The 15980-nt window shown below is 38.9% G+C and overlaps 1 protein-coding gene across 2 annotated transcripts in view; it reads right to left on the bottom strand.

Annotated features, from left to right (window-relative positions):
- The window catches only part of LOC140171855 (uncharacterized), a 384363-nt gene that overhangs the window by 214591 nt on the left and 153792 nt on the right, over positions 1 to 15980 (bottom strand). The gene's annotated exons all lie outside the window — the stretch shown is intronic.

Below are 15980 nucleotides of genomic sequence, written 5' to 3'. Positions count from 1 at the left end.
AAGGGTGCACACCACTATATCAATATACTACAATTCTTCCCCTCAGTTTAACAAACCTGTTTTGATAAACTATTAGTTTTAACAACCATAATCACCAGCATCATTAAGATGCAACAACTAAGTGAACATTTTTGTTTTTATACAATTCACTTCTTTTGCAACCATAAAGTACTTTGTATTTGTAATCACATGTGACACCAATTTGACTGTACCTGACTATACAATGTATTTATACATGTATGTGATAATAAATTGAACCAAATAAAACTGGTACTGAAAACAGGCATAATTGTCAATTGTCTTTTACTGGTGTTGTGTCAAAAAGACAGTTATAAATTTGGTCACATTTCACCTTATCATTTTGTTTTAAACATTTGAAAAGTAACTCAACACAACTCACCATGTAACTTTTTTAAACATGGTCTTTGAAACTTTGAAAGTTCAACAGTCCTGACTGTTTTCTGACTTTAATTGTGTGAACCAAAATTTAGATGGAATTATATGATTCACAGATGACTGATTTAATCAAACCCATATCTTTGTACTGGTTTGATAACTCTTTTTGGTCTACCTGTATTTGGTATACCTGCCACAACTTGTGGTTCTACATTTACCTGTACCTGTGCCTCTTCCCCATCTGGTATCAATTGATCCATGAGAGGAAAGTCAACCTGTGAGGCATCTTGAGTGTCACTGTTATCCTCAGATTTGTAACGGAGAATAATTTGTTCAGTATGTCTACTCCAAACACGCCCATCTTGCATTTCTATTTTGTATGTCAGAGGGCCTTGCTTTGCAATGATCAGACCTGGGAGCCATTTTGATTTTGATCCCTGTACATAATTGCGTGCGTAGACTGTGTTGCCTATCTCAAAATCGCGGTCTTTAGTGCTCTTGTCATGATTGCGCTTCTGATCTTGCTGCTTATTTTGGACTTTTTTGATTCACGTCTGGCTTTGCCAAATCAAGACGTGAGCGAATCCTCCGATTCATTAGCATTTCCGCAGGAGCTTGACCTGTGGTAGCATGTGGGGTTAGACGATACTTAAATAGAAATCGTGACACTTTGGTTTCAATGGATGACTGGTCTGTCATCTTGTCTAGGCTAGCTTTAAATGTCTGAACAGCTCTTTCCGCTAAACCATTGCTAGCTGGGTGAAATGGCGCTACACGTACGTGCTTGATACCATTGTTTCTCATGAACTCTGCAAATTCTGCACTGGTAAAAACACTGCCATTATCTGACACAATGACATCTGGGAGACCATGAACTGCAAACATTGCACGAAGTTTTTCAATGGTAGTTGCAGAAGTTGCAGTCTTCATGGGAACAACATCCAGCCACTTTGTACGTGCATCGACAACAACTAAGAACATGTACCCATTCTTTGGTCCGGCAAAGTCAATGTGAAGTCTCGACCATGGACGGTTGGGAAATTCCCAAGGATGTAAAGGTGCTTTTGGTGGAGCTTTTCTTTGACTTTGACAGTTTGTACATTGTTTACACAGATTTTCAAGATCTTTATCTAAACCTGGCCACCAGAGGTAACTACGGGCAAGTGATTTCATTCTTACAATACCAGGATGCGTATCGTGCAACTCATCGAGGAGAAATTTTCTCCCTTTTGGTGGGACTATTACCCGTGCTCCCCACATAAGGCAACCTTGATGAAGGCTTATTTCCTCTTTACGTGTGAAGTAGGGTTTGACTTCCGGATCAGTGCATTCTTTAGGCCATCCGTTAGCTACCCATTCGCGCACTTTCGCGAGACATGGATCGCGACCTGTCCAAAGTCTTATCTTTTCAGAGTTTACAGGCGTCGACTCCATGTGATCCATAACTAAGACGAAGTCTGCTGGTTCTGGTGTGTGATCAGGCTTCAGCGGTAGCGGTAACCTGCTGAACCCATCAGCGTTTGCATTTGAGACACCACTCTTAAACTTCAAATGGTATTGATACGCTGCCAAGGTCAGTGACCAACGCTGAATGCGCGAAGAAGCTAGCGGAGGTGTCGCTTTGTGTTCGCTGAACAAGCCAAGCAACGGTTTGTGATCAGTAGTTATCATAAAGTCTCTACCATATAGGTAGTAGTGGAATTTTTTACTCCAAAGACTACTGCAAGTCCTTCGCGATCTAATTGAGAGTAATTCTGCTCCGCTGGATTTAACGATCTTGACGCGTAAGCTACTGGGTGTTCATATCCATCTTCCATTTGTTGCGCTAACACTGCCCCAACACCATATGGACTAGCGTCGCATGCCAGCAGCAGCGGTTTATCAGGATCGTAGTGCACTAGTACTTCCGCTGAAGTCAATGCTTGTTTACATGCATCAAATGCTTTCTGCTGTGCTGCGTTCCATGACCATTTGGTGTTCTTGCGCAATAACACATGCAGTGGTGCCAACAACGTGGAAAGATTGCGCATAAACTTGCCGTAATAGTTCACTAAACCCAAAAACGACTTGAGTTCAGTCACATTTCGAGGACTTGGAGCATCAAGAATAGCTTGCACCTTGTCATCTGTAGGCTTGAGACCGGTTGGCCCAATCTTGTGTCCAAGATATGTCACTTCTGATTGGAGGAATACGCACTTTTCTTGATTAAGCCGTAGTCCCGCTTCTTCCATTCTGGTTAACACAGTGTCCAAGTTCTGAAGATGTTCTTCTTCTGTAGCACCTGTGATAATGACGTCGTCTAGAAACACTGCTGTATGCGGAATATCCGCGAGTAGACTGTCCATTGTTCGTTGGAAAATGGCAGGAGCCGTCGATATGCCATACGGCATGCGTTTATATTGAAACAGCCCCATGTGCGTGTTTATAGTCACCAACTCTTTGCTCTCGTCATCGAGCTCCAATTGCTGGTACGCTGTACTCATGTCCAATGTACTGAAACATGTGCCTCCCGCTAACTTAGTGAAAAGTTCTTCCACTCGCGGCAAGGGATACTGGTCGGGTTGAGCAACTGGATTAATTGTGGCCTTGTAGTCGCCACATATGCGTATCTCCCCATTCCCCTTCACGACGGGGACTATGGGAGCCCCCCATTGAGAAAAAGTAACACGCTCAATCACCCCCTTTTATTCCAAGTTTTTAAGTTCATTCGCGACTCTTTCCTTAAGTGCAAACGGAACTTGGCGCGCTTTACAAAAACGCGGCTGCGCATCTGGTTTAATGCTCACATGAGCTTTGTACCCTTTAAGTTTGCCTAATTCCTTACGGAATAGTGGTTCATGCTTGTTCACCACATGACTTACGTTTGGGCCCTGTACACTATAGATTGTGCAAATGTTGTGCCAATCCAACTTGATTTGGTTTAACCAATTTCTACCAAACAAATTTGGACCATCTCCTGCTACTATCAACAAAGGTAACTCATGTTTTTGGTTATTGTATTCCACCAGGACCGTTACTTGGCCCATTACATTAATACTTTCACCAGACCATGTATGGAGTCCAATTTCTGTAGGTTCTAATGGTAACACTTCAGGACCCCACAGTTTATTGTACATTTGTTCATTTACAATGGTACGCCCTGCACCTGTATCGACCTCCATTTCTACTTGTTTACTATTGATACATACTGAAATGATGATGGGGTCTTGATCATTTGTCTTATTTACTTGACTACTACTTGTACTACTATTACCTGTAGGTTGTACCTTATACATGCCATACGTATCTGACGATGTGTCTTGTACCCCTGGAAATGGAGTATCATTATTACAACTAGTACAGACATTTTCATATTCTGACATATAATTTGCTTTACCCTGGGCTTGGCCCTGTTTGAGCTTTCTACAGGCAACTTTACAGTGACCTTTCTTTTGACAGTGATTACATTTTATTTCACGTGCCCAGCAACCATCAGGCTTATGACCAACTTGTGTACAGCGATAACAAACATCACTACTACTAGTTTGTGGCGTTCGCGCTGTTGCCGAACCATGACCAGTACCCCTAGCTTTTGGTTTACCATAACCATGATTCCCACGCTGCGAACGCTGTCCGCGACCATGACCGACTTTATTTATTGACGAGTCTTGAGTTTTTACCAGTTTTGACGCTTGCTCCTTTGATACTACTAGGGTATTTGCTAACTCCACCGCCTTAGTGAATGTTAGTTTATCTCCCTGATTCAGTAGAGGGTGCATTATCCGCTCCTCTTGGAGTCCCGAAACAAATCTGTCCCTTAAATTTGACTCGAGAGTGTCACCGGTATATTTACAATGTTCAGCTAAGCCTTTTAGCTCTGCTGCGTAATCAGACACGGACTCATTTTTGTGCCGTACTCTGTTGAAAAACTTGCAGCGGTTCACAATCACACTTGTTACTGGCACTGAATGCTTTTGCATTGCATCACAGATCTCTTGGAACGAGCATTCCGTTGGCTTCTTAGGGAACAAAATTTGACAAAAAGTTCCATACGTTTTAGGTCCTGCCACGCTGTTGAGAATTGCACGTTTCCTACCATTGTCTGCAATCGCATTAGCTTCAAAGTATTGTGTGAGTCTATCAATATATCTCTCCCAAGTTTCGTCTTGGCTGTTGGCATTGAACTCACCAATCACCCCAAAAGTAGCCATGGTTTACCTTGATACCTCGTCGCCACTGTGATATACTCGGAAACAGGAATGAACGGCTAGAACAAATCTTTTATTTGATCAGGTTCTTTGAGTATTTTATTTAATCCACCTTGGAGCACGCGGACATGTTGATAGCATCCCATAATAATCACAACACGGTTACGGTCTGTCTTTAGCTATATCAATCAATTAAGGATTAAGGGTGCACACCACTATATCAATATACTACATACCTATAGGCTACTACATAGTAAAACAGTGGCATGATCATGTTATATTTCTTCAGGAAGGATAACAACTTATTTCTCGCATTTACGGCCCTAACTACTATGAGCTACTTGCGGGGAGGAGATAAGTGGCCGCTAGGTTCTAATTTCAACCAGCCTAATCGCGAGACTCCCGTGGCCAAGTGGTTAAGGCACAGGTCCTGAGGTCCTGGGTTCGATTCCCGGTTGGGATCACTTTTCCTGCTTGTCTCCTTTATTATTTGTGACGGCGAACCTGGTGAAAAAATATGTTTATTTATAGCTATAGGCTACTACTTCATCAAACACAATTAAATATCAGCAGTAGATAGATACACTACTTCATCACCACCAATATCAGCCGTAAATAGCTACAATACTTCATCAACACCAATATCAGCAATAGATAGCTACACTACTTCATCAACACCAATATCAGCAGAAGATAGCTACACTACTTCATCACCACCAATATCAGCCGTAAATAGCTACACTACTTCATCAACACCAATATCAGCAGTAGATAGCTACAGTACTTCATCAACACCAATATCAGCAGTAGATAGCTACACTACTTCATCAATAGGGCCTACCAATATCAGCAGTAGCTAGCTTCACTACTTCATCAACACCAATTTCAGCAGTAGATAGCTACACTACTTCATCAGCACCAATATCAGCAGTAGATAGCTACACTACTTCATCAACACCAATATCAGCAGTAGATAGCTACACTACTTCATCAACACCGATTTCAGCATTAGATAGCTACAGTTCTTCATCAACACCAACCATCAACACCAATATCAGCAGTAGATAGCTATACTACTTCATCAACACCAATATCAGCAGTAGATAGCTACACTACTTCATCAACACCAATATCAGCAGTAGATAGCTACAGTTCTTCATTAACACCAACCATCAACACCAATATCAGCAGTAGATAGCTATACTACTTCATCAACACCAATATCAGCAGTAGATAGCTACACTACTTCATCAACACCAATATCAGCAGTAAATAGCTACACTACTTCATCAACACCAATATCAGCAGTAGATAGCTTCACTACTTCATCACCGCCAATATCAGCAGTAGATAGCTACACTACTTCATCACCACCAATATCAGCAGTAGATAGCTACACTACTTCACCAGCACCAATATCAGCAGTAGATAGCTTTACTACTTCATCACCACCAATATCAGCCGTAAATAGCTTCACTACTTCATCAACACCAATATCAGCAGTAGATAGCTACACTACTTCATTAACACCAATATCAGCAGTAGATAGCTGCAGTACTTCATCACCACCAATATCAGCAGTAGGTAGCTTCACTACTTCATTAACACCAATATCAGCAATAGATAGCTACACTACTTCATCACCACCAATATCAGCAGTAGATAGCTACACTACTTCATCTTCATCAACACCAATATCAGCAGTAGATAGCTACACTACTTCATCAGCACCAATATCAGCAGTAGATAGCTACACTACTTCATCAACACAAATATCAGCAGTAGATAGCTACACTACTTCGTCAAAACCAATGTCAGCAGTAGCTAGCTACACTACTTCATCAATACCAATATCAGCAGTAGATAGCTATACACTACTTCATCAACACCAATATCAGCAGTAGATAGCTACACTACTTCATTAACACCAATATCAGCAGTAGATAGCTGCAGTACTTCATCACCACCAATATCAGCAGTAGGTAGCTTCACTACTTCATTAACACCAATATCAGCAATAGATAGCTACACTACTTCATCACCACCAATATCAGCAGTAGATAGCTACCGGTACACTACTTCATCTTCATCAACACCAATATCAGCAGTAGATAGCTACACTACTTCATCAACACCAATATCAGCAGTAGATAGCTACACTACTTCATTAACACCAATATCAGCAGTAGATAGCTACACTATTTCATCAGCACCAATATCAGCAGTAGATAGCTACACTACTTCATCAACACCAATATCAGCAGTAGATAGCTACACTACTTCGTCAAAACCAATATCAGCAGTAGCTAGCTACACTACTTCATCAATACCAATATCAGCAGTAGCTAGCTACACTAGTTCATCAACAGCCAAAGCAAACAAAGACAAGAACTATTTAAAGATTCTATAGAAATAGGTAGAAGCTTATTATCCTCTTCCGCAATAGGATTATTGATTGGTTTAAAACAGTGTCTGATGAGATACTTGTCGCAACGAATTGAGATACCTATGGATACGACCTTCACGCACATTTTACACTGTAACTCAAAGTACAATTTGCCGAGTTTACGGCTCATTCGTAGTGTCTAGTCACAAATATGCAAAAAAAAATATGTTTCTATTTTCAAAAGAAAATCATCATAAACAAATTTTTATTTATTATCGTCCGTAGTCCCGAAAAAATCTGTCACGCAATTAGCACTAAAAGGGTTAACTAAAAAGATCCAAATGAAATGATGATGAGATTATAGTTAAACAATTAGCATGACCAGTGAGTGCTTCAATGAACATCTTTAAATACCATGTCACGTGAGCAGTGTTAATTTGAAGCAAGCGCATGCGCATTAGCGATGATGAACAGGTGGATTGTAGCTGATAGGCAAAGCAACTGTCTCGCGCTGTTAATAATAAATCATGGAAGACTGATTATCAGCCAATCTAACGCAATGATGAATCTTCAATGACTGAGTAAACATACTTTTGAAATTCGATATCACCATTTATACATGCATGACTCCTAAATAGTATGATATAAACTCGCCAGTTGATCAAATCATCAATATCATTTGTATATACCACCTGATGAGATCATAGATTCGTTAAAAATTTCACGCCGCTATAAAACTTTCAAGAAATGACGAGGACAGTGGTATTTCTACTTTGCAACCCGGTCGTTGGGACACCTCATCAAAATATTGCTACCAAAAATAAAACGATGACTTTCGACAAGTACTTGCTTATTGATGGTTGGAAAGAAATAGATATTTCTGAGTCACATGATGCGCTTTCCTCCGCTGATTGCTACATTTCATCTCAAACTGATGATCAAATCTGGACTTCAAATATTAACCATAGAAACGCATTCCAAAGATGTCAGAAGAAATTGTCCAAACTCCAAATATCTGCACTTGGTTTGAAGCATGCAGTAACCACAGCCTCAGTGTCGTCCACATACAAGCCATGCGTACAGAAGAAACGGAGGAAAGCGGCAAATGCTCGCGAAAGATGTCGAATGAAGAAGATCAACACAGCATTTAACGAACTCCGTCAAAAGGTGCCGTCGTATAATGAGAGCGACAGACTCTCTAAATATGATACGTTGTTGATGGCTCAACAGTATATCTGCGCTTTACAGGACTTGCTTCAACGAGAAACAGAGAGGGAACGGGAATGTGAAACTGGTATTACTGATGAAAAACGATGGAATTCGTGAATTAATGGGGTCGGCAATGACGTGCAATATGAAGGTAAGGACAATTTCATGAGCACGTGACTTACTTATAAATGGTGGTCACGCTCAAGACATCTTTAAATGCATTTTGCAAATTCTTACAGCAGATTATTTATTCTTGTCCAAAAGAAGACCCTACAACAAGATAATGATACGAGCTTATACACAAATTACAAGATCATTGTAAGCGAAAGTCCGAACATTAGTAGAACAATTACTTGTATAGGCCTACATAATATTATTATGAAGGGCACGTTGCTGTATATTTTAACATTTAAAGCAGTAAAATTTCACCTCTTAAACAATTATGAAGCAAATTAGGCCTGCTCAATTAGGGACAATGAAATTACCGAAGGACTTAATATAAATCCCATCTATAGTCTTAGGCCCGATTCATACTTTATATTCGACGTCGAACGATTCGATGGAACAAGTATCCGTTATTCATTCAGTTTCAAGTCATTTTTATCTTCTAACGAATGTTGTTGACAAAAAGTATTCGACACATGGGGGCCATTTTATTCAACGACGACGTACAGGGTGAATCGGGCTTAACGTTAGTTGGCTATGCAAATACTAGACTGGATCCTTCAGTCTTTCAACAACTACGCACGGTCAGGCAACGTGAAGGATTGTGGGTAAAAAAAGGCGCCGCCATTAGAGGCCAGAAAGATTCAGGCTATGCAAATACCGGCCGGTCGTTTTTTTTATGTAGGACTGTAACAAAAAGTCTGCGATCTGAATAAAATCCAATTTTTGTTATAAACTGTCAAATTAAAGTTTATGCGTGACCTTTTATGATATACAATAAAATGTCAATAAGTCTAAATGAATTTATATGATTAACCTCTTTTCGTATCATAAATAACGTCAGTACCGCTTGTCTTGAGTCACTCAAATTCCAGTGTTGGATTCCCTGCCCCTATAATATACTTATAACTTTTGTTAGCAGTGTATTATTATTTTTTTTGGAGAAAAATGCAAAAATAGTCACAAATTTATCAAGGGGTGTAGTACCACCTTAACAGACGATTCTTTAGTATTATTATAGGCCTAGACATAACAATATTGCGGATACTTAATTATAGCGTCAAATAAGGCAAGAAACATAAACACGAAATATCACGATTTCAACAAACACGATGACCTGTTGATTCAAGATTTGTTTACCAAAATATTTTTCTTTCGAAAGAAAAAGTTATTTTATGAATGCACCAACACACGTGCGAAGCTGCAGACCTGCAAACATGCGCGTGCCATGTGCAAGACCTCGGCAGCCGTCAACGCTGACACGGGCGCCGTGCCGGTCACTCGAAGATGGCCGGTGGTCGACGTGCATGACATTATTATTGCAAACTATACGAATACGATAATGATATACACTTTTTTAGATTCTTTATTATATAAATATATTTCTTATCATAACATTTCTTTGTTTAGACAAGTTGTTGTCATTAAAAGACGAATATGTCTACTCTCGCTGCTTGCAGGAAGGTAGCGGCACACATCAAGTTTTGCGCGTAAGTCCGGAATACGGAAAACCTACATTAGCCTCGCATGTTGTATCATAAAATTTCCTTTCATAAGCCTACAGTATAATTTACAATACATGTACAGAATACACCAGGAGTGGTGTGGGGTGTGTATGCAGAGTGTCAGGGTGATGAGTGGGTTGAACTATAAAGTATGAGTTATACGACCATGAACTCACTGTTAGGCAGCACGATATACCTTCAATATTGATAGCTAAATACATATTAATTAATAATTTGGCTAACGTAGGCCCTAATAATAATTTCATAAAAATAATAATAGTAATTTCCTGCTTCCTGCGTTGTGTAGTAAAATCATTGTGGTCAGAAGTGCATTCATGGCTAAAATGAAAGTGGATATTAGTTGTGCATTCTCTCTCTCTGTGTCAGGTGGCGCTGTGTAGCGCTGCTGTGGTCTTCACAAGAGTACGCCATCTCACTCGATCTGATGCCAAGTGCGTTGCACCTTGCATTCCCTGGTTAGAAACCAGCTTCACGTCATTAGTCCAAGATGTTGGTGGACGTCCTCTTCCTCGTTTGCCTTCCATAGCCCCTTGCAAAATCTGTTTTTCTACACCTCCATGTTTCCTGACAATATGGCCAAAGTACTTCAGCTTTCTCTCCATTATGCCGCTTCTGATGGTTAGACTTGTACCAATCTTGTCGAGGATCCAGGAATTTGTTCTCATGTCTTTCCATGTCACTCGTAGAAGCCTCCTGTAACACCACATCTCAAAAGCATCTACTCTTTTTCTATCATTCTTGGTCATAGCCCAAGACTCGCATCCATAAGTGGCCTCTGCTTTTCCATATGCTTGACATGCCCTGCACAGTTGTCCTTGCAATAGCCAGTCTTCTCTTAATTTCAGTTGTGCTGTCACCACTGTTGTTAATCATTGAACCCAGATATTCAAATTGCTTCACCTCCTCAATCTGCTGTCCATCTATCACAAACTCATCACTTTTCCGCTCTCTGTCTACAACCATTATTTTTGTCTTCTTTGTGTTCAGGAGAAGGTGTTTTTCTTCGCTGGCCTCTTTGATGCGCTTCAAAAGATCAATCAGCTCTACTCTGCTGCTACAAATCCCATTATCGGGATTATAAAAGACGTAATCACCTCCCCTTCCATCTCTATTCGATCGCGAGTGCTTCAAGACAATTCAATATTTGATATTTGGTCGCTTTTATAGAAATTAATAAATCATCATAAAATGCCATAAACCATTCATTTGAAACAAATTGAGATGTAAAAATGACCAACAAGTGCATGCATCATTGCATGGGCAACAAAATCGAGATATTGAATAATTATAAATGAGATACCCTGTAATATCTGGCGATATATAAAGGCGACTATAGGCCTATTATAAAAGGTCTATGGCAGAGCGGGTGGGTAAATGATAATTGCTATAAATCGCTATATAAATAATTGACAGAATTGCTTGAATTGCACTAAAAATACATGCATATATACCGAATACCATTATAAACATGATGACGATATACTGGGGCATTATGAGCGCATATATATGATATTTCAAAAAATGAAAAAAAAAGGCAAATATCATGTTTTCAAAAGGACCCTCCAGGACCCCTTTTCGGGGTCTATGATCTCAATTATAATACAGCATGCGAACGCGTGGCTGCGTGCTCCAGTTTAAAAGAAAATTGACAATAGGCGTAATTGATGATTTATAAAAGATTTGATTGATGACAGTTTATATCGATGAATAAGAATTTATCAATTGTTTCATCCCGTTTTCACCATATCTCCAATGCTGCTTTTTTTCTTCTTTTCTTTTGTTTTGAATAGAGAATTTGATTGACTATTTGCGGCGAATAATTAAAGGTTGTGGCATTTATACCATTCTGTAGACTTCTACACGTCGAGATACTTTAAAACTAATTACAATCAAATTAATATCGATATAAACTCAGATTGTTTGATGGTGTCCACAAATTGATGAGGCGAAACGCCGCATGCCGCCTATAGAGGCCTTGCATGAAATTATCGATTGGCTCCAGACAAAGGATTTGAACCGGTGTCCTTCACCGTAGTTATGGCGGAGTGCAGTCCATTCAATCAAATGTTGTCATCAACCTATTTGATCGTAGTGCAGGGTTATGTGTGTGAGACGAACTGTCACGGTAGATTGCAATCATGCTTTTGTTGAATGCATTTGAGTAGTCCGCCATATTTACGGGATGATACGTCACATGCAAGGCCTCTATGATGATCATTGATAATCGACTCGCTATGTGATAATTTCGTTCTCTTAAGGGCTCAGATAGCAGCGTTTGCGCATTTTTTGTGGGTCCTGAGAGCAGACATATCAAATTGCATTCTGAATACGAAGAATGTCCATCTGATATCAAATAATGTTGTTTTTTATTTTAATTCGCGATATAACACAAATTTTATGGCAAATTATTAAGCAATTCGATATGTCTGATGATTCGATAAAAACATGATAAACTCAATTTCGAAATTTTTGATTATGTATGGAATAACCACAACATATAATTTTAACCAAATTATTTGTAAATATAATATTTTTTCATAAAATAGTAATTTTTGTTTGTCTTTTTCTTACGTTTCCAGGGCAACACACGATGCTAATGACATCAGACCAATCATCCTCATCAACTTTGTCGGTATAATCATCGTCATCGGTTTGAATATAAAGCCTGAAACAAGTCAGCTGCTTATTAAACACCATCAATAATTAACGCTAATGATGGATTTAGCAAGAAATGCTTCATTGATGATGATTATTTCATCCATATTTGTCATCAATAATGACAATGTTCAATTCATATGGTGCTAAGTAATGACATTTAATACAGCCTAATTTTAATTGCTTTCCTGTATAACATGTATAATAGTAACTTTAATGGTAATATGCCCATCGTAACAAACGGGCATAACTGACACTATCGTCAACATTGAGTTATTACTACAGATGGGTCCAGGTATAATTATTATGATATCTATCCACAGAATATATAAAATACACCACTATCCCAAACCATAAATTTAAGGTGGTACCTTTTTAATTATTTTTTGACGAGTTGTCAGGCATAGCCTAAGGCTTTATTATACATATTACGAAAACCACATATTATACATATTTAAATCGTTAAATCAAACATTTTCAGAACACAAAGATTATTGCATTACACTACATAATTATACAAAATTAAATTGAACAGTTTGGTACATTGCGAAGTTTGAGTTCATTATCAAACAAAAAGAGAAGATTGTGGTGGTTACCATATCTATATTTTGCTAATACAAAGCTTGGCAATCACAATTACATAGTTGACAAACAAGTTGTCTTTGCTGTGTGAACCATGTTCACCAAATATGACATTTTTAACATTGAGAGAGATGTTATGCTGGATATTCAAAGAAATCACTGTTTTGACTCTATCCCAAATGGGATTGATTTTTTTGCAATAGTAAAAGAAATGATCAACATGATCAATAACATTATAGGTTTCACACATATTAGAATTTTCTTTGCCCATTTTATACAACATTGTTTTTGTGGGGTATGTGTTGTGAAGAAGGTGGTACCTTTTTGCAATAGTCTTGCAAATAGACATAGATCGACATAATTATTAATTTCATAATGATGACAAAGGAAGCTATACATGGGACACACAGTGGCGGTGAGCGTTTGTCAATGTGGATGACATTGTATTTTGACTGATATAAATGTTGTTTACGGTTGCTTGGTCATTTATCATGTTTATATGATCGTAAACAACTTCTTACCAGTTCTTTGATCGTATAATGCTTCTTAATTACGCAAAAATGAAACGTATTGATTGTGATGATTTTAACCACCACAACTAATGCAACGCACGTTTCCGCACGCGACTAAAATAAACACACATGAATACAGAGTCAGCTGAATGACGTCAAATGTTGCATGCGTGTGCGCTCGAGCACGGCGAGTTTAATTTCGGATCGGTGTGGATCTCAATGTAAATCTGTATGTCGTTATTATAATTAGGAATATGCACATACAGGGTGGTTAAAAAAAGTATACCCATTTTTGACATAATAATAAGTTAAGTTTATCGTCTGGACAGGGGTAGCGCGAGCACAAAAAAAATCAAGGGGTCCAATTTAATTTTTCTGGACCCTTTGGTACCTGCAAAACAAACATTTAAGGGGTCCGATGAGAATTTAAGGAGTCCCTCTGTCCGAAATTCTAAACTTCGGAACTTGTCAAATATTCCAATGAAATTATTAGTGTTGTTGGCCTATGGTGATTCAAAAGATTTACTGATCTTTTAATTAATTTTTTTAATTGATGATTTATGCCTCCATGCATCGTGAAATTAAGGAGTCCATACAGTTTTTATCGGACCCTTTGGTCACTTTCAACTTTGGATTTAAGGAGTCCAAAAGGGGCAAAATAAAACATAAGGAGTCCCTGGACGCGCAAACTCCTTAAATGCGACCCCTGAGTCTGGTTTATGTTATAAAGTGAAAGAAATCTAAGAAAAGGTCTCAAGAATAACTTAATTATGTTTTTAAAAAGTCCACTGGTGGCATATTTACATCATGTGTTTCTAACGATCCACACAAAAAACACAGCTTACTCTAATTCATTAACTGACCGTAATTTACTTTAAGTTAATGTGCAATTTAATGCTAAGATCAATTATTGTAAATGAGAGTTTTTAGTTATAAAATTCATTTGTTCCTTTATAATCATTGACTTACGTGACTTATCTGCACAGGGCGTTGTGTCCCTTTGCCCCCTGCCGAGTAAGCCTCCTCCATTCAGTTCTGTCTGTTGCTTGTGTCTTTGCTCTAACGAGTAACTCCTGTAATAATTACTTAATGCATAAATGGCAATATGTTATATCATATCTGTTACTCTTTTACATAAGGACTGTGGGCTTTTCAAGTCTTTTTCAACTGGAACGAATAATACCACAGTCTTAGGTTCAAGCATGCATTTTAGTGCATTTCGTGACTGGTTTCCCATGATATGATTATTGGATCAGTGATAGATTTCAAGACAGGATCTTTAGATGTGAACAGGTCCGTACGCAGGATTTTTTTTTTTTTTGGGGGGTGCTGATTTTGAAAAAGTGGACTTTTTCCCCAAAATTTGGACCTTTTTTGACGAAAAACCCCGCACCCCCCTGCGTACGGGCCTGGATGTGAAGATCAACGCCTCTCTGTTTAAATGGCAAGGTTTCCTCGGTTTCCTCGTGTAGTGCCCCGGGGGCAATACGCGATCGCAATTCACCCTGAATCACGATGGTCTTTGACAAAGACTACACTCTAATGCAGGCTTTCCGATTACCGGGCTTCCGCGCAAAATGTATTGTAGGGATTTTCATGTGTAGTAATAATTGTGTTGGATGTTATAAACCATGTAATCGTTCACAATAATGTGGTACATAGTCACGAGCTGCTTTATGGGAACTTTAAAATACGTGTTGTATCCGTGTACCTTGTATAATCAGCTGAGTAAAATTGCCCTTTTTTACCAGTTGGCACGTGTGCGATGTGCAAATTAACTCACTAATTAGGTTATATCAAATCAATTGATACACATGATTTTGATGTCATTGCATTTCATGACGAATTAATAGAAATATTTTCAAATTATAAGCTAGCTTTTGTGAAATAATTTAGGGTATTATTCGGCATAGGTCTACACGTATCACATTATATTATATTAAGGGTCATCTTTATGGACGATTTTGTTCGAACATTTTTGTTTACAATAAATAAATAAATAAATGTAGACATTTATATAGCGCTTTATGCCGTAAACAGCCTCTAAGCGCTTTACATTTATTCCGCCGTCATTAGAATATGTCGGAACCACGTTTGCAGCCTACAAGTGGCGCAGGGTCCATCAGTACAACGACTGTGACTATCCCTAACAGCTTCCCATTGCACCTGGGTGGGGTGAGGCAAGCGAGGCAAAGCGCCTTGCCCAAGGGCGCAACACGGTGGTGGGACGGGGAATCGAACCCACGCACGTCGAGCAAGCTCTCAGATTATGAGTCCAAGGCCGTAACCACTGAGCCACCGTGCTACAATGAGTTTTGCATGTCATGTAACCGGGCCGTCGAACGTACCGAACGATAAATGT

The sequence above is a fragment of the Amphiura filiformis genome, chromosome 15 (genome assembly GCF_039555335.1).
Source record: "Amphiura filiformis chromosome 15, Afil_fr2py, whole genome shotgun sequence".
NCBI lineage: Eukaryota > Metazoa > Echinodermata > Ophiuroidea > Amphilepidida > Amphiuridae > Amphiura > Amphiura filiformis.
This window is presented reverse-complemented; position numbering and strand designations above follow the sequence as displayed.